Source organism: Ovis aries, chromosome 2 (assembly GCF_016772045.2).
Source record: "Ovis aries strain OAR_USU_Benz2616 breed Rambouillet chromosome 2, ARS-UI_Ramb_v3.0, whole genome shotgun sequence".
Lineage (NCBI taxonomy): Eukaryota > Metazoa > Chordata > Mammalia > Artiodactyla > Bovidae > Ovis > Ovis aries.
The window spans coordinates 46198306-46218323 of record NC_056055.1 but is presented as its reverse complement, the minus strand read 5'-3'; positions in this window follow the sequence as shown (position 1 = coordinate 46218323).

The following is a 20018-nucleotide window of genomic DNA, read 5'->3' as shown; positions in this document are numbered from 1 at the left end:
AGGACCGAGCACAGAACAAAGGACGGAACGGAAAAAGCCGGCTGCAGACCATCCCCCGCCGGGGACAGGCAGCCAGAGCCGTAAGGACTGGAAAGGGGCAATTGCAGACCCGGAGAGACTTTACTTACCTAATTGCAAGCAGGCTCCTTTGCTAAGACTTCTGGGGGTGCTGGACAGTCACAATCTGCCTCACGGGGTGCGCCAGCGGTCCACCCAGAGAGCTGAGCAGCAGCGGCAGAAAAGGTGACAAGCCGCGGCGACCGCGCTCGCCAAACTCCTGAGCTACTCGGACCTGGGAAGGGCACAAAGCGCAGTTCCAGCCAAATCTGTGCCTCTGAGGGCTGCCTGAGCTCCAAACCTGAGCGGCTTGGACCGGGGAAGTGCACGCAGCCTAGGGCCGGCCCCAGACAGTTCCCGGCTGAGCATCGTAGAACCGGAGCGGTTTGTGCGCCGCGAGAAAGGACAGGTCAAGCGGAGCAGAGATACTGTGTGCACACGACAGTGTTATTTGTTTGCAGCATCCCCCCTCCCCACAGCGCGACTGAACTAGTGATCCTAAAAACCAGCAAACAGAAGAAGTTAATCAGAGGGAACCACCTTGGAAGTGATCCCACACGGCCCATAACACCAGAAAGGGCAAGATATATATATATTTTTAATATTTTTAAAAGCATTCCTTTGTTTTTCTTTGCTTTTTTTTTTTTCTAACTTTTTTTTTAATTGTTAAGTCTTCTATTTCTCCTCTAAATTTTATTTCTATAACCTATTATTACTATTTTTTTAAGACCTTTTTTTTTTTTAAGGCAAACACCATATATAGTCTTTGGATGGTTGTTGATGGTTTTTGTTTGTTTGTTTGTTTTTTGATTGTCTGTTTGTTTGTTTGTTTGTTAATAATTCTTTTTTTTTCTTTCTTCCTTTTTCCTTCTGCTTCTCTTTAATATTGTATCTTTGAAAATCCAAACTCTACTCTAGATTTTTAATCTTTGCTCTTAGGTGTTTATTGCCAATTTTGTACATTTAAAAACCCAAACTTCACTACCCCAGTTTACCTGAGAGCGAGATTACTGGCTTGACCACTCTCTCCTCCTCTGGACTCTCCTTTTTCTCCACCAGGTGGCCTCTGTCTCTTTTCCCCCCATCTCTCCTCTATCCAACTCTGTGAATCTCTGTGTGTTCCAGACGGTGGGGAACACCTAAGGAACAGGTTACTGGCAGGATTTGTCTCTCTCCTACTCATTCCTCTCTCTGATCCTCCTGGTCACCTCTGTCCACTTCCTCCCTCTCCTCTTCCCCGTATAACTCTGTAAATACCCCTGAGCGGGCCAGACTATAGAGCGCACATAAGGAAGTGACTACTGGCTAGTTTGCTCTCTTCTCTTTTGATCTCACCGCATCTCATTCCAGTTACCTCTAACTACCTCCTCCATCTTCTCTTCTTATAACCCGGTGAACCTCTCTGAGTGTCCCTCAATGTGGAGAAACTTTTCATCTTTAACCTAGATGTTTTATCATCGGTGCTGTATAGATGGAGAAGTCTAGAGGCTACTGTAAAAATAAAACTGAAAACCAGAAGCAGGAGGCTTAAATCCAAAGCCTGAAAACATTAGAGAACTCTTGAATTCAGGGAACATTAAGCAATAGGAGCCCATCTAATGCCTTCATACCTACACCAAAACCAAGCTCCACCCAAGGGCCAACAAGTTCCAAAACAAGACATACCACGCAAATTCTCCAGCAACACAGAAACAATCCCCTGAGCTTCAATATACAGGCAGCTCAAAATTATCCCAAAACCTTAGATGTCTTGTAACCCATTACGGGTTACTCCACTGCACTCCAGAGAGAAGAAACCCAGCTCCACCCACCAAAACTCCAACACAAGCCTCCCTAACCAGGAAACCTTGACAAGCCACTGATAGAACCCCACCCAAAGTGAGGAAGCTCCATAATAAACTCCACAAATTACCAGAATATAAAAAGGCCACCCCAAACGCAGCAATATAACCAAGATGAAGAGACAGAGGAATACTCAGCAGGTAAAGGAACAGGAGAGCTGCCCACCAAACCAAACAAAAGAGGAAGAAGTAGGGAATCTACTGGAGAAGGAATTCCGAATATTGATAGTGAAAATGATCCAAAATCTTGAAATCAAAATGGAATCACAAATAAATAGGCTAGAGACAAAGATTGAGAAGATGCAAGAAAGGTTTAACAAGGACCTAGAAGAAATAAAAAAGAGTCAAAATATAATGAATAATGCAATAAATGAGATCAGAAACACTCTGGAGGCAACAAATAGTAGAATAACGGAGGCAGAAGATAGGATTAGTGAAATAGAAGATAGAATGGTAGAAATAAATGAATCAGAGAGGAAACAAGAAAAACGAATTAAAAGAAATGAGGACAATCTCAGAGACCTCCAGGACAATATGAAACGCTCCAACATTCGAATTATAGGAGTCCCAGAAGAAGAAGACAGAAAGAAAGATCATGAGAAAATCCTTGAGGAGATAATAGTTGAAAACTTCCCTAAAATGGGGAAGGAAATAATCACTCAAGTCCAAGAAACACAGAGAGTTCCAAATAGGATTAACCCAAGGTGAAACACCCCAAGACACATATTAATCAAATTAACAAAGATCAAACACAAAGAACAAATATTAAAAGCAGCAAGGGAAAAACAACAAATAACACACAAGGGGATTCCCATAAGGATAACAGCTGATCTTTCAATAGAAACTCTTCAGGCCAGGAGAGAATGGCAAGACATACTTAAAGTGATGAAAGACAATAACCTACAGCCCAGATTACTGTACCCAGCAAGGATCTCATTCAAATAAGAAGGAGAAATCAAAAGTTTTACAGACAAGCAAAAGCTGAGAGAATTCAGCACCACCAAACCAGCTCTCCAACAAATTCTAAAGGATATTCTCTAGAAAGGAAACACGAAAAGGGTGTATAAACCCGAACCCAAAACAACAAAGTAAATGGTAGCGGGATCATACTTATCAATAATCACCTTAAACGTAAATGGGTTGAACGTCCCAACCAAAAGACAAAGACTGACCGAATGGATACAAAAACAAGACCCCTCTATATGCTGCTTACAAGAGACCCACCTCAAAACAAGGGACACATACAGACTGAAAGTGAAGGGCTGGAAAAAGATACACCACGCAAATAGAGACCAAAAGAAAGCAGGAGTGGCAATACTCATATCCGATAAAATAGACTTTAAAACAAAGGCTGTGAAAAGAGACAAAGAAGGCCACTACATAATAATCAAAGGAACAATCCAAGAAGAAGATATAACAATTATAAATATATATGCACCCAATATAGGAGCACCGCAATATGTAAGACAAATGCTAACAAGTATGAAAGGGGAAATCAACAATAACACAATAATAGTGGGAGACTTTAATACCCCACTCACACCTATGGACAGATCAACTAAACAGAAAATTAACAAAGAAACGCAAACTTTAAACGATACATTAGAGAGTTAGATCTAATTGATATCTACAGGACATTTCACCCCAAAACAATGAATTTCACCTTTTTTTCAAGTGCTCATGGAACCTTCTTCAGGATAGATCACATCCTGGGCCATAAATCTAAACTTGATAAATTCAAAAAAATCGAAATCATTCCAAGCATCTTTTCTGACCATAATGCATTAAGATTAGATCTCAATTACAGGAGAAAAACTATTAAAAATTCCAACATATGGAGGTTGAACAACACACCTCTGAATAACCAACAAATCACAGAAGAAATCAAAAAAGAAATCAAAATATGCATAGAAACTAATGAAAATGAAAACACAACAACCCAAAACCTGTGGGACACTATAAAAGCAGTGCTAAGAGGAAAGTTCATAGCAATACAGGCATACCTCAAGAAACAAGAAAAAAGTCAAATAAACAACCTAACTCTACAACTAAAGCAACTAGAAAAGGAAGAGTTGGAGAACCCCAGAGTGAGTAGAAGGAAAGAAATCTTAAAAATTAGGGCAGAAATAAATGCAAAAGAAACAAAAGAGACCATAGCAAAAATCAACAAAGCCAAAAGCTGGTTCTTTGAAAGGATAAATAAAATTGACAAACCATTAGCCAGACTCATCAAGAAGCAAAGAGAGAAAAATCAAATCAATAAAATTAGAAATGAAAATGGAGAGATCACAACAGACAACACAGAAATACAAAGGATCATAAGAGACTACTATCAGCAGTTGTATGCCAATAAAATGGACAACGTGGAAGAAATGGACAAATTCTTAGAAAAGTACAATTTTCCAAAACTGAACCAGGAAGAAATAGAAAACCTTAACAGACCCATCACAAGCACGGAAATTGAAACTGTAATCAGAAATCTTCCAGCAAACAAAAGCCCAGGTCCAGACGGCTTCACAGCTGAATTCTACCAAAAATTTGGAGAAGAGCTAACACCTATCCTCCTCAAACTCTTCCAGAAAATTGCAGAGGAAGGTAAACTTCCAAACTCATTCTATGAGGCCACCATCACCCTAATACCAAAATCTGACAAAGATGTCACAAAAAAAGAAAACTACAGGCCAATATCACTGACGAACATAGATGCAAAAATCCTCAACAAAATTCTAGCAATCAGAATCCAACAACACATTAAAAAGATCATACACCATGACCAAGTGGGCTTTATCCCAGGGATGCAAGGATTCTTCAATATCCGCAAATCAATCAATGTAATTCACCACATTAACAAATTGAAAAATAAAAACCATATGATTATCTCAATAGATGCAGAGAAGGCCTTTGACAAAATTCAACATCCATTTATGATAAAAACTCTCCAGAAAGCAGGAATAGAAGGAACATACCTCAACATAATAAAAGCTATCTATGACAAACCCACAGCAAACATTATCCTCAATGGTGAAAAATTGAAAGCATTTCCCCTAAAGTCAGGAACAAGACAAGGGTGTCCACTTTCACCGCTACTATTCAACATAGTTCTGGAAGTTTTGGCCACAGCAATCAGAGCAGAAAACGAACTAAAAGGAATCCAAATTGGAAAAGAAGAAGTAAAACTCTCACTGTTTGCAGATGACATGATCCTCTACATGGAAAACCCTAAAGACTCCAAGAGAAAATTACTAGAGCTAATCAATGAATATAGTAAAGTTGCAGGATATAAAATCAACACACAGAAATCCCTTGCATTCCTATACACGAATAATGAGAAAGTAGAAAAAGAAATTAAGGAAACAATTCCATTTACCATTGCAACGAAAAGAATAAAATACTTAGGAATATATCTACCTAAAGAAACTAAAGACCTATATATAGAAAACTATAAAACACTGATGAAAGAAATCAAAGAGGACACTAATAGATGGAGAAATATACCATGTTCATGGATCGGAAGAATCAATATAGTGAAAATGAGTATACTACCCAAAGCAATTTACAAATTCAATGCAATCCCTGTCAAACTACCAGCCACATTTCTCACAGAACTAGAACAAATAATTTCACAATTTGTATGGAAATACAAAAAACCTCGAATAGCCAAAGCAATCTTGAGAAAGAAGAACGGAACGGGAGGAATCAACTTGCCTGACTTCAGGCTCTACTACAAAGCCACAGTCATCAAGACAGTATGGTACTGGCACAAAGACAGACATATAGATCAATGGAACAAAATAGAAAGCCCAGAGATAAATCCACACACATATGGACACCTTATCTTTGACAAAGGAGGCAAGAATATACAATGGAGTAAAGACAATCTCTTTAACAAGTGGTGCTGGGAAAACTGGTCAACCACCTGTAAAAGAATGAAACTAGATCACTTTCTAACACCCCACACAAAAATAAACTCAAAATGGATTAAAGATCTAAATGTAAGACCAGAAACTATAAAACTCCTAGAGGAGAATATAGGCAAAACACTCTCAGAAATAAATCACAGCAGGATCCTCTATGATCCACCTCCCAGAATTCTGGAAATAAAAGCAAAAATAAACAAATGGGATCTAATTAAAATTAAAAGCTTCTGCACAACAAAGGAAACTATAAGCAAGGTGAAAAGACAGCCTTCTGAATGGGAGAAAATAATAGCAAATGAAGCAACTGACAAACAACTAATCTCAAAAATATACAAGCAACTTCTGCAGCTCAACTCCAGAAAAATAAACTACCCAATCAAAAAATGGGCCAAAGAACTAAATAGACATTTCTCCAAAGAAGACATACGGATGGCTAACAAACACATGAAAAGATGCTCAACATCACTCATTATTAGAGAAATGCAAATCAAAACCACAATGAGGTACCACTTCACTCCAGTCAGAATGGCTGCGATCCAAAAATCTGCAAGCAATAAATGCTGGAGAGGGTGTGGAGAAAAGGGAACCCTCCTACACTGTTGGTGGGAATGCAAACTAGTACAGCCACTATGGAGAACAGTGTGGAGATTCCTTAAAAAATTGCAAATAGAACTCCCTTATGACCCAGCAATCCCACTTCTGGGCATACACACCAAGGAAACCAGAATTGAAACAGACACATGTACCCCAATGTTCATTGCAGCACTGTTTATAATAGCCAGGACATGGAAACAACCTAGATGTCCATCAGCAGATGAATGGATAAGAAAGCTGTGGTACATATACACAATGGAGTATTACTCAGCCATTAAAAAGAATTCATTTGAATCAGTTCTGATGAGATGGATGAAACTGGAGCCAATTATACAGAGTGAAGTAAGCCAGAAAGAAAAACACCAATACAGTATACTAACACATATATATGGAATTTAGGAAGATGGCAATGACGACCCTGTATGCGAGTCCGGAAAAAAGACACAGATGCGTATAACGGACCTTTGGACTCAGAGGGAGAGGGAGAGGGTGGGATGATTTGGGAGAATGGGAATTCTAACATGTATACTATCATGTAAGAATTGAATCGCCAGTCCATGTCTGACGTAGGGTGCAGCATGCTTGGGGCTGGTGCATGGGATGACCCAGAGAGATGTTGTGGGGAGGGAGGTGGGAGGGGGGGTCATGTTTGGGAACGCATGTAAGAATTAAAGATTTTTAAATTAAAAAAATAAATAAATTTAAAAAAAATGCTATCTAGGTTGGTCATAATTAACATTTATTTGTTAGCTCACTGTTCTGTGGGTCAGAATTTGGGCTAAATACAACTATGTGGTTCTTCTCTTGGTCTCACTTAATTCACTCAAGTAGCATCATTAACTGGTGGGTTGGATGGTGGCTGGTGGGTCTGGAGGCCTTAGTTGTTACTACTTAACAACTGTTCAGTTCAGTTCAGTTGCTCAGTTGTGTCCAGCTCTGTGACCTACAGAGTTGTTGGTAAAGTTGGCAGAGTTTGTTGGCAAAGTAATATCTCTCATTTTTAATATGCTTTCTAGGTTGGTCATAACTTTCCTTCCGAGGAGTAAGCATCTTTTAATTTCATGGCTGCAGTCACCATCTGCAGTGATTTTGGAGCCCAAAAAAATAAAGTCTGACACTGTTTCCACTGTTTCCCCATCTATTTGCCATGAAGTGATGGGACCGGATACCATGATCTTTGTTTTCTGAATGTTGAGCTTTAACCCAACTTTTTCACTTTCCACTTTCACTTTCATCAAGAGACTACACATGGTCTAATTCTCTTTAAGCTGGCCTAGGTTTCTTCACATTGTGTTCTAAGGGCAGTAAGAGAAGACAAACCCCATTTTGCAGACACTTTTCAAGTCTGCTTGTATCACATTTGCTAGCATCCTACTGCTCAAAACATATCAGTTAATCAAGTCCAGAGTCAGTGTGAGATGCGTGTAGACAGTGTAGACATACAAGAGTGTAGACAGAGGCGAGACTATTGCTGTGACAATTTTTTCCAAATTCTAAAACAAATCCCAAATCCTTCTGTATCTTCCCACATCCCCTGACTCACTTAGGATCCAAGACACTCTCATGTCTCACTTTGCAGTTAAAATAGAGGGGTTTCCCTGGTGGTCCAGTGACTAAGACTCTGAGCTCCCAATGCAGGGTGCTTGAGTTTGATCTCTGATCAAGGAACGAGATCCTGCATGCCACAACTAAGAAAAAGGTTATGATAGACTCTTAATTTGTCTCTCTAGTTTTCCTCTTGTATCCCCATAAAGTATTCCAAGAGTGATAAGTAGATGATTTAAAATGTAATCCTTTTCTACTTAGCTCTGTTATCCACTAGTCTACATATGCATGAAGACAGGGGTGTGACTTTTTTTCTTTTTCTCATTATTCTTCCTCTCATGTTTAATATTAATACACAGGAGAAACTCAAGAAATCTCTAGAATGATCAGTCAAAATCGTTCTTCAGGATCTGTGTTCAAGAACGTCACTCTACACCTAAGCTCCAGTGTATATTCTAGTCATTTATTTCAGATGTCATATGTTTGGTAAATGTAGAACCAGATTTTTCTAAAATGCGGTATAGTCCTTGATTCTAATTTCCACTTTCCTAATTTTCAGAAGCAGAGATTCTGATAAATGTAACAACCTGAATTAATCTCAAAAACAACATAGGTGTAAAGGTGAAGTCGCTCAGTCGTGTCCGACTCTTTGCGACCCCGTGGACTGTAGCCTACCAGGTTCCTCCATCCAGGGGATTCTCCAGGCAAGAATACTGGAGTGGGTTGCCATTCTCCAGGGGATCTTCCCGACCCAGGGATCAAACCCAGGTCTCCCACATTGGAGGCAGACGCTTTAACTTCTGAGCCACCAGGGAAGCCAAAAACAGTATACCAAGAAAAAGATAATGACTATATCTATACACAGAATGATTCTATTTCCATGGAAGGAGTGAGTCAGAAAGGGAATGAGGACTATTGTGTGGTGACGGACATGTTCTATATCTTGGTTGTAAAACTGGTTAACAGGTGCATATAGTTGCCAAAATTCATCAATAAATACACTTAAAATGCATGATTCTTATTGTTATGCAAATTACAATTCAATAAAGTTGAGTTTACTACTCCTCAACAAAAAATTATCAGGTACTGTTAAAACTCAAACATATATTTAGAAATTTTATACACAATATTGGGATTTAAAACTTTAAAAGCATTTGATATTAAACTTCGGCTTTTTTTCTTCAGGCAAATTTAGTTATATTCCCAGCCAACTGATGCATTTTGCTTTTATCTAGAAGTACAAAGTAAAAGAAGAAAAGAGTAATTACACAATTATTGGTACTGCTACTATGAAGTGATAATGTGATTGACTAGAATTCACTTAGACTGCTTGTTTTTTAGGAAGCATATAGTTTGCCAAGAAGACTGGCTTATGTTTTGACTGCAGCATAGACATAAACTTGGGTGAGATCCTGAGTCAGGAAGAAAATGAGATTACAGGGAAATGTGACCCCAGGGAATCCATTTTATTCTAAAATGAATCCATTTCAAAAATTCTTTACAAACAATAAGCAAATAATTCTCATTTCATTAATGAGACCAAATGGGCTCATATGCACATGTGCTAATTTTGTAATAATTCAGTACTTTTAAAAAGATAAATGCACATAAAGAAGAGTATCTATACAAATTATTATGTGTACTGATTCTAACTGACACCCAAAAGTTTAATTCAAACAACTACATTTTAAAAATCCTAATTTTTAAAAATAGGCAAAGAATTTGAATGGCATTTCTCCAAAAATATACAAATGACCAAAAACTCAAAGAGATGTTCAACATCATTAGTTACCTGGGAAATGCAAAAAAAGAACCACAATAAGAAGCACACTAGAAAGCTGACATGAAAAAGACAGGAAATAACAAGTGTTGGCAAAGATGTGGAGAAATTGGAAGCTGGTTGGATCATAAAATAGTACAGCCACTTTGGAAAAGAGTCTGACAGTTTCTCCAAATGCTACACACAGAATTACTATATGACTTAGTGATTTTATACCTGGGCATATGCCCAAGAGAAATGAAAACATATATCCATATAAAAAGCTTGTATATCAATGTTTATAGCAGTATTACCCATATAGCTAAAAAGTGAAAGCACAAATTGATTAATGAATCAATAAAACCTTATACATTCATACTGGAGAAGGTAATGGCAACCCACTCCAGTCTTGCCTGGGAAATCTCATGAGCAGAGGAGCCTGAAGGGCTACAGTCCATGGGGTCCCAGGAGTCAGACACAACTTTGTGGCTAAACCACCACCACCACCCATATCCATACAGAGGAATACTATTCAACAATTAAAAGGAATGAAATACTGACACATGCGATGATATAGATGGACCTTGAACACATTAAGCTGAGTCAAAGAAAACTAGACACAGAAGGCTATCTAGCATATGATTCCAGTTATATGAAGTTCCCAGAAAAGATAAACCTTTAGAGACAGAAAGTAGATTGGTGTCTGCCAGAGGCTAGCTGGTAGTAGAGGTGGGGCGGGGCGTGGAGAATGACTGCTCATGAGGGCAGGGATTTTGAGGTGGAGCAGTGATGAAAAATTCTAGCATGAGACTGGTTATGATTGCACTGCTCTGTTACACTGAAAAAAAAAACACTAAATTTGTACATTTTTATTGGAGTATGATTGCTTTATAATGTCGTGTTAGTTTCTGCTGTACAACAATGCAACAACGTGAATCAGCTATGTATATAAACATTATCCCCTCCCTCCTGAACCTCCCTCCCACCCCTCCATCCCAGCCAATTAGGTCATCGTAGAGCACTGAGCTGAGCCCCCTGTGCTATATGCTGGCTTCCCACTAGCTGAATTTGCACTTTAAATGGGAGAATTTTATGGTATCTGAATTATATCTAAATAAAGCTGTTAAAAATTAATTCTTATCGTGTATACTATCATGTAAGAATTGAATCGCCAGTCTATGTCTGACGCAGGATACAGCATGCTTGGGGCTGGTGCATGGGGATGACCCACAGAGATGTTATGGGGAGGGAGGTGGGAGGGGGGTTCATGTTTGGGAACACATGTAAGAATTAAAGATTTTAAAATTAAAAAAATAAAAAACTAAAAAAAAATTTTTAAAAAAATTAATTCCTAGATAATGAAATAAAACCAAGTGTATTAGTACTCACATACTGATTTTTTTGATCCTGATATTTTCCAGTAAAGAGGCAGAATGATTTTGGACACAGCTATTCCAAAACTCCTCTAATAGCTGTTTGTTGTTTATCATTTCCGTTAAAGGAGGAAAATCTTCAAAGACTGAGTGTTGTGAAATCTAAAACAAGAGGAGTCATCTTAAAAATCTCCTCTGATTATGATGCTTACAAGATCATAGAATTTTAAACCTTAAAGTTATTCTTAGAGGATTTTGTCATAATGACATGCTCCTAAAGATATTTTAATTTGTTACACACAGAAAAATACACACTTCTAAATGTATTTTGACAATGCAAGCACTAGGCTAACTCCAGTCAACCATTCTGACTCTTGACAGGTGTAGAAACAGTCTTTTTCTAAGTTTGTGAAAATTCACCTTGACTGTCAAATAACAATCAATTATTGATTTTACCTGCCTGAAACTTGAAATTATTTGAATTTGCAAACTGAGTCTATCTAATTCCTTTATTAGTCAGATAAAGAAGATTAGCCACTGTGTTTGAGACTTACCTAAAATGACATAGCTAAAAACAAAACTCCAGTCTCTGGATTTCATTTTCCTTTGACTTTCCCCTAAATTTTGTCATCATAATTTGTAATTTCAGAGCTATAATGTATTCCTAATAATACTCTGTTTTGGATTGTGCTGCCTTCTACAATTTTTTGGAATAGTGATTCAACATTGATGGTGATCCATGCAACAAAGCCATATTTTCACTGACACCTGAAATTTTTGAAGCAACAAGTACCATCTTTCCACTCAAGGAAAACAGCCACCACATCCACACAATTCTCTCATCAGAAAATGCTTTCCCCAAGAGGTCTGAGAATCTTATTTCTCAGCTCCTATATTCTTTCATGTATTCTATCTTATTTAAAGGAATTTAAAAATAAACAAAAATCCTCTCAGAAACAAAAATTTACTTCTCTATTTCAGACTATTACATTATTTAGCACATTCTGTACTGAATAAGGGGACTTTTCTGGTAGCTCAGACAGTAAAGAATCTGCCTGCAATGCAGGAGACCTGAGTTCTATCCCTGGGTCAGGAAGATCCTTTGGAGAAGGGAATGGCAACCCACTCCATTATTCTTGCCTGGAGAATTCCATGTACAGAGGAGCCTGGCAGGCCACAGTCCATGGAGTTGCAAAGAGTCAGACACAAATGAGCAACTAACACTTCCACTTTCATACTGAGTAAGTAGATTGAACAACCTTGCTAACCGTTAACTATATGATTGAAGCGGTTGAAAGCTGTATGCCATAGAAAAGGTCTCCCACCATGAAGGGACAATGAGATACCACAGTTCTTTAATTAAACAGTCATTCTCCATGTGGACCCTGGAGTAGGAAATAGCAACCCACTCCAGTATTCTCGTTGGAGAATTCTATGGACAGGGCAGGCTACAGTCCATGGGGTCACAAAGAGTTGGATACGACTAAGCACACACCCATCCTCCATGTGGACAAGCTATCCTTCTGCTGGCATGAGTTTTGTCACCCGCCTTGACACGTGTCCTACAACAAATGCTCACTGAAGAAGCAAAACTGACTTTACTCCTTACAATTTAAAGAACCCACCCAACTGAGGGTTACATGTATAGAATACCATGTAAATTATCTGTGGGAATATGAGTTAAATACTGAATTTGGGGTATGAATATATAAATATTTGAATGCAAAACTGAATAGAATTTGATCTGAATAAAAAATTAATGAACTAGCTTTGGTTCAAAATTTTTCTTACTGGAAGGAAGACAATAATTTATCAAATATGATTTACATGCCAAGTGAAGTGAAAAGAAGCGAAAATCACTCAGTTGTGTCTGACTCTTTGCAACCCCATGGACTGTAGCCTGCCAGGCTCCTCTGTTCATGGAATTCTCCAGGCCAGAATACTGGAGTAGGTAGCCTTTCCCTTACCCAGGGGATCTTCCCAACCCAGGGATCGAAGCCAGGTCTCCCACATTGCAGGCAGATTCTTTACCCTCTGAGCCACCAGGGAAGCCCACTTACAAGCCAAGTGGCCTCAAATAATGTTCTATTTAATCTTCACATGAAATACATGAGCTAAATGTTATTCAATGTTCACTACAAATGAAGAAATAGTGGCTTGAGAAGTTTTAATAATTGCTAGAGATCATATAACTAGTGAGCTATATAATCACTTTATAAAATAAATTTGACCGATTTTATCATTTTTAATACCAAATTATACATCTAGATTTCCTCAGGCTTAGCAAAATATACAGAAGTTTTGGAACTGAGGCAATTCCACAGTGACTTATTGACATTATAAGAAATTTTTTAAATCATTAGAGAGTTTAAAGGATTTTTAAAGGGAAAAGAAATTGGAAAAGTGTGATGTTTTTTGTTTTTGTTTTTCCCCCTGAAATAAAGTAGCTTTCCTGTCCTCAGAGCTAGGGTTCAAAAGTAAATGAATTGTCTGTCTGCTTCTCAGAGAAGGATGAAAGCCTTTCAAAATTTAAATCAAAAGATTAGAAAACGTGTTATTATAATATGCCTTGATTCTATAGTTTTGTTCCTGTCATTTTGCTGTGTTAATATTTTGACTCCACTACTTTTGCATTTATCAAAAAAATACAAAAATTTAATCAAAATCATAACAAAATTGAAACATTTTATTTCATTAAAAATATACACTTGATTAATATTATCTCCCTTAAACATATTTCCACTGCAGAAAGAAATCTTTCTAATTTCTGCACTATATAATGTTCATTGAAAGTATTTTCAGTGGTTCCAATTCCTTAGTGAATTACTATTATAGAAAAAAATGTTAATTCAATGATCAAAGTTTACTAAATCTCTTATGACAATGTGCATTTTGTTTTGTGTGCAGCTATTAACTCAACTACATGCAATTATTTAAGATTTGAAACATTTAAACATTCACAAAATGTTTAATTATTTGTCACTATTTTACCAAATTAAAATCTTACCAGACCTCCCTGTCCATCACCAACTCCCACAGTTCACTCAGATTCACGTCCATCGAGTCAGTGATGCCATCCAGCCATCTCATCCTCTGTCGTCCCTTCTCCTCCTGCCCCCAGTCCCTCCCAGCATCAAAGTCTTTTCCAGTGAGTCAACTCTTCACATGAGGTGGCCAAAGTACTGGAGTCTTTATATTTACTTTAAGGAAAACATACAATCTTTAGCAAATGGGAAGATAAAGCCATTTGTGTGTTCATTATTTAAAATGTCACCAGGGGGGAGTTCTGTCTGTGAGATGCTCGAATATTTCCCTGGTTAGAAGAAATCTAGCAAGGAGTAGGACACTAATCAACTGGAGCCTTGTTTCAGCAACAGCAAACATGAATGAGATTTGAAATAGTGAAGCGGGTTGTGTCTCCTCAAGGTGCAATCAATACAGAGTAATTTCCTTACACTTTTATATTCTTCATATAATACAACATCACCTGACTTTCAGTTATTCCTGACTTGATAATGCCTGTGGTCCTATTGCTAGGTGACAATAAATCCCCATCACCAGCAGCAATTTTATTCAGCCTATTTCAACAGATGAATCAAACATATTTGAATCAGGGTACAAATACTGACTCAGAAAAGCATATCACACAAGATCTGGAGTCAGAAGATGGGGTTCATTTCTAGTTTTGCAGTTCACAAATGATGATATCTTGGGCAAAGTAGAGTCTGGGACTAATAGCAAAATGCTGCAAACATTAGAACATGGGCCTAATTCAGCCCTGGGTGGGAGCTTATTTTCCAGTATTCTTGCCTAGAAAATCCCATGCTCAGAGGAGCCTGGCAGGCTATAGTCCAAAGGATTACAAAGAGTCGCAGGTGACTGAGAAACTAAGCACACACTCTCAGGAACTTATTCACATGGAAATTGAAAATAACATAGAGTTTGCTTGTCTCTTTATTTTAAAAATGGACCTTTTCTAACTTATACTAATTGTATTTTTAACCATACTAATTATAAACTAAATCTACTGCTGCTTGCTGTATGTGCTTAGTCATGCCTGACTCTGCGACCCCAAGGGCTGTAACCCTCCAGACTCCTCTGTCCATGGAATTTTCCAGGCAAGAATACTGCAGCGGGTTGCCATTTCCTACTCCAGGGGACCCTCCCAATGCAGGGATTGAACCTGCCTCTCTTGAGTCTCCTGCGTAGGCAAACAGATTCTTTACCAGTGCGCCACCTGGGAAGCCCCAAATGTAACTATTAAATTATAATAATTAAAACCTTTTTATTTTATTTTGAAGTGTAGTTGATTTAAATGTTGTGTTAGTTTCAGATTTGCAGGAACTCAATTCACTTATACATATACATGTATCTATTCTTTTTCAGATTCTTTTTCCAGATAGGTTCTTACAAAGCACTGAGTAGAGTTCCCTGTGCTATACAGTAGGTTTCTATTGATGATCTATTTTATACACAGTAAATGTGTTTATGCTAATCCCAAACACCTCATTTTTCTCTCCAAAATTATTTGTCCCACCTAAATTACAGTAATTCTTAAACTATTAAACGAATTTTTCTAATCATAAAAGTAATTCATGCTTATTAAAAAATTTTGGAAAATGCAAAATGGGAAATACAAAAAAGAAAACGTAGTCCTTTGAAAGCCCAACTTTCACAAATGAGGTTAATTTTTTAGTATATTTATTTCCTAAATGCTTTCAGTTCATTTTCTTACCATTTTAGTATAGATTTTTACATTGGATATATTCATAATCAGGGCCTTCCCTGGTGGCTCAGAAAGTAAAGGATCTGCCTCCAAAACAGGACACGTGGGCTTGATCCCTGGGTCCAGAAGATCCCCTAGAGAAGGGAATGGCAACCTACTCCAGTATTCTTACCTGGAGAATTCCATGAACAGAGGAGCCTGGCAGGCTACAGTCCACAGGGTTGCAGAGTCAGACATAACTGAAGCAACTTAGCAGGCATGCATATTCGTAATCAATACCACCAAAGTCGAGCATGATAGTGATTTTATTTCATGCAGGTGGGCCCCTGTGTTCCCTGGAGGAATCAAGGGGTCTCAGGAGATCATCACTTCCACTCCTCCCTTGCTTGAGCACCTATGTTAAGGACAGGTTCGTGGCACTCAGTGAAGATATCTTGTACCAAGCACCCAGTGGGCAGTGAAGGGCAAGAAAGTACCATATGTCTGTGCTCCTGGTTCCCACACTCTGTTTCCCTTGGTTGGGCACTTTCTGCCACAGATGTGAAACTTCTGATCCTCCTGCCTCAGTTGCCTATTGAAAACTATCAAGTTGGGTCACAGCACCCTATTCTAACAGGGCAGTTTCAGGTTGCTCAGTAAACGATGAGTTAGTAAATGTAGCTTTCAAATTCCTCCCTCATAAAATTTAAGGCCATATTTGATGGTGGTTCTGACATGGGCCCGGCCTGGTCATCATCTTCTCTACCTCTCTCCTCACCCCTTGCCTCTGCTCCTGTCGCCAAAGAGGGCTTCCTCCCACCCCCAGCCCTGCACTGATGCCGCTCCCTACCCCAGGGTTGATTCCCTCCTTCTGGAAGCACCCCTCTCTATGGTAAACCTATGTCCAAGGACACACAAGGCAAGGAGCCTCATTTATGTTCATTCAACTCATTCTCTACTTACTGAATCAAAATTTATCAGTTCTAAGAACTAAAGCTTTCTTGTGGTCAGCACTCATTGACCGATATAGGGCTGACACTCTAGATTTCTAACAGGTAGACTCACTTTATACTTTTGCGTGTGTTGTCTAGTCTCCTTTCCTTAGCATTCAAGTCAAAGCAATGACAGACATGAGAGACATTTGCTTTACACAGGTTTCAAGGGATCTGAGTAATGTTTGCAGAGTATTTCACAAATTTGACTTCTTTCTAATGACTTTTCCAAAGCAGAGTAAATTAGTACATGAAACATGATTCCTATTGTCCTTCATTCATCAATAATTCACTAGTCTACTTTATCAAGAAGAATAACTTCACATTTTAGATTTATCAGAAAGCTTGGACCATTTTAAAGAAGTTAAATACGGAGGATTCTTTTTTGCTCCATTAAATATTAAGCCAGTAACTGTAACCTTCAAATTCCTACTTGAGAAAATTTTAAGCTAAATTTAAATTCTGTTTATTTTACTACTTGTATATAAAAGAATGTTTTCTGTTTTCTTTGTCAAACAGCTTTCTATCCTGGAAGAAAACATGAAAATAGATCTTTATGATTGGGTCAGGAAATGACTTCTTAGATGGAACACCACAAAAAAAGTGAAAAAGAAAAAAATAAATTAGACTTCATGAAAATTAAAAGTCTTTGTGCTGCTATCTATCAAATAATTAATGATGTAAAAAACATAGAGAGACAAGCTACACAGTAGAAGAAAATGTTTACACAGCATGATGGGAGGCATATTCAGAATGCATAAAGATCTTATACTACTCAGTAGTAAGATAAATAACTCAAGTTAAAAATGAACTAAGCATTTGTAGACATTTCTCCAAAGAAAATATAAAAATGGCAACAAGCACAATGGAATGCTTAAAATCATCAGTCATTAGGGAAATGCAAATTCAAACCATAATGAGATACCACTTTTCACCCATTAGGATAGCTAAATTAAAAGAGACAGACAAAAGCAGATGTTGGGGAGGATGTGAAGAAGTTGGAATCCTCATATATTGCTGATGAGAATATGAAATGATGTATCTGCTTTAGAAAACAGCTTGGCAGTTCCTCAAAGAGTTAAACACAGAATTACTGTATGATCCAGCAATTACCCTCATAAATACATATGCAAGAAAAGTTAGAAAATATGTCCATAGAAAACTTTATGTGTGAACACTATCAGCATTATTCATCACACCCAAGAAAAAAAACTGGAAACAACCAAATGTCCATCAACTGATGAATGGATATATAAATATGGTATATCATACAATGAAATAATCAGCATAATAAGGCATTATTATATTCTGTATAATTCTGTAAGGCAGTATATATATTCTACAACATGGATGAACTTTTGAAATCATTATGCTAAGCAAAAGAGTCCAGTCAGAAAAAGACACAGAATATTCTATTTATATTAGATTTCCAGAAGAGACAATACCTAGAAACAGAAAATACTGGGCTGGTCAAAAAGTTTATTCAGGCTTTTCTGCAAGATGTTATGGAAAAATTCAAACAAACCTTTTGGTCAACCCAATATATTCTTAGCTACTAATTAGTAGTGGGCTTCTCAGTTGACTCAGTGGTAAAGAATCCACTGCCAATGCAGGAGATGCTGGAAACGGAAGTCCAATCCCTGGGTCGGGAAGATCCTCTGGAGAAGGAAATGGAAACCCACTCCAGTATTCCCATGGGCAGATGTGCCTGGTGGGTTACAGAACATAGGGTTGCAAAGAGTTGGACCTGACTGAGCAACTAAGCACAGCACAGCCCAGTGACAGAGTGGGGTGGGAAGTAGTAGATAAACAATACCCGATGGTGACTATAGGTTTCTTTGGGAGAGTGATAAAAATGTTTTAGAACTAGTTCATCATGATGCTGGCACCCTCTGTTACTGTACTTGAAAAACACTGAATAAATGAGTGAATTTTATGCTATGTGAATTATATCTCAATAGAGCTCTTAAAAAGAGCACCCCCTATCTACAGTGGACATTGTGGCTTTGATCTTGACTTTCCCAGTAACAGGTTATATTTCAAACAGATGCTGTCCTTCCAGTAAATCAAGTCTTAAGAATTTTGTGGTTCCTAGGAACAATTTAATATATAGTTACTATGCAGCTCCAAAACTGACAGCAATAATTTCTCTTTTGGATTTATGGTTAAATCTGCAAAAATTTAAGCGGATAGAATCAGATGAATGAAGGGAGATCAATAGTTTTACAACCACCAACAGACATGCAATATAATTATATACTGGATATATACTCCCTTAATGCACTTCTGATAAGAAGCTATGGATTAATAATCCACATTAACTTAGACTGAGTTGCAGAAGAACATTTTCATTTATAATTGTGTCACTTTTGCCTGCTTTGCAGAATCCTATTCTAGACAGAATTGCCCTATAAAAAGATACATTTGTAATCAACCACCATTGAGACGATACAGGGAAGAAACTACCTAATTTGTATAACAAGAACAATAACAAAAAATCAAACTATGGTGAATGTTTACTGTATAAAACCTACATGAAGAAAACTTACATTTGATAGAAGATAGTCTTTTTTGTTCTATTTATTTGATTTATTTTTAGTCATGATATTCAGTGCTTTGAAATTCAAGTGATTTTTCAAAATAACTTTAAAGAAAGATATACAAGTGACACATAAGATATACAGTTCTCAATTAAATGTTTTTTTCTTGATAGATTGTATCAATTGAATGGGCTCATTGAACTTTAGACAAGAAATGTATCAGAAGGGACAGTATGATTTAAAGGGCATACATTATTTAACAGATATTTTATAAAACATTTCTTTTCATCTTCATAACAGCTCTAAAAAGAAGATATATGTAATTATGAAAGCAAGAAAACTGGTCCCAAAATTTGAATCAAGTTTCCTTACCTAGGCCCTGCCCCTAGGCAGTTAACTCAAGTGTGCCTGTTCCAAAGTTCATCATATCCATTTTCTACCAGCCTTTGGTACACTGCTCAGTAAATAAGAAAGTGAAGTGGAGATATTTACTTTCCACTAAAGTAAGTTTTCTGTTTTATGAGATATTTACTATTTTTAACTCTCAATATATACAAATATTGTATCTTCATTGTGAAATTACAGACAGCTTGAAAGCAGAATATGATTCTACTTTGTATCTTTTAGAATATCTAGGACTGAGGTAATAAGTGAGCAGACTTGGCGTATAAATAGAGAAGGATTTCAAGAAATAT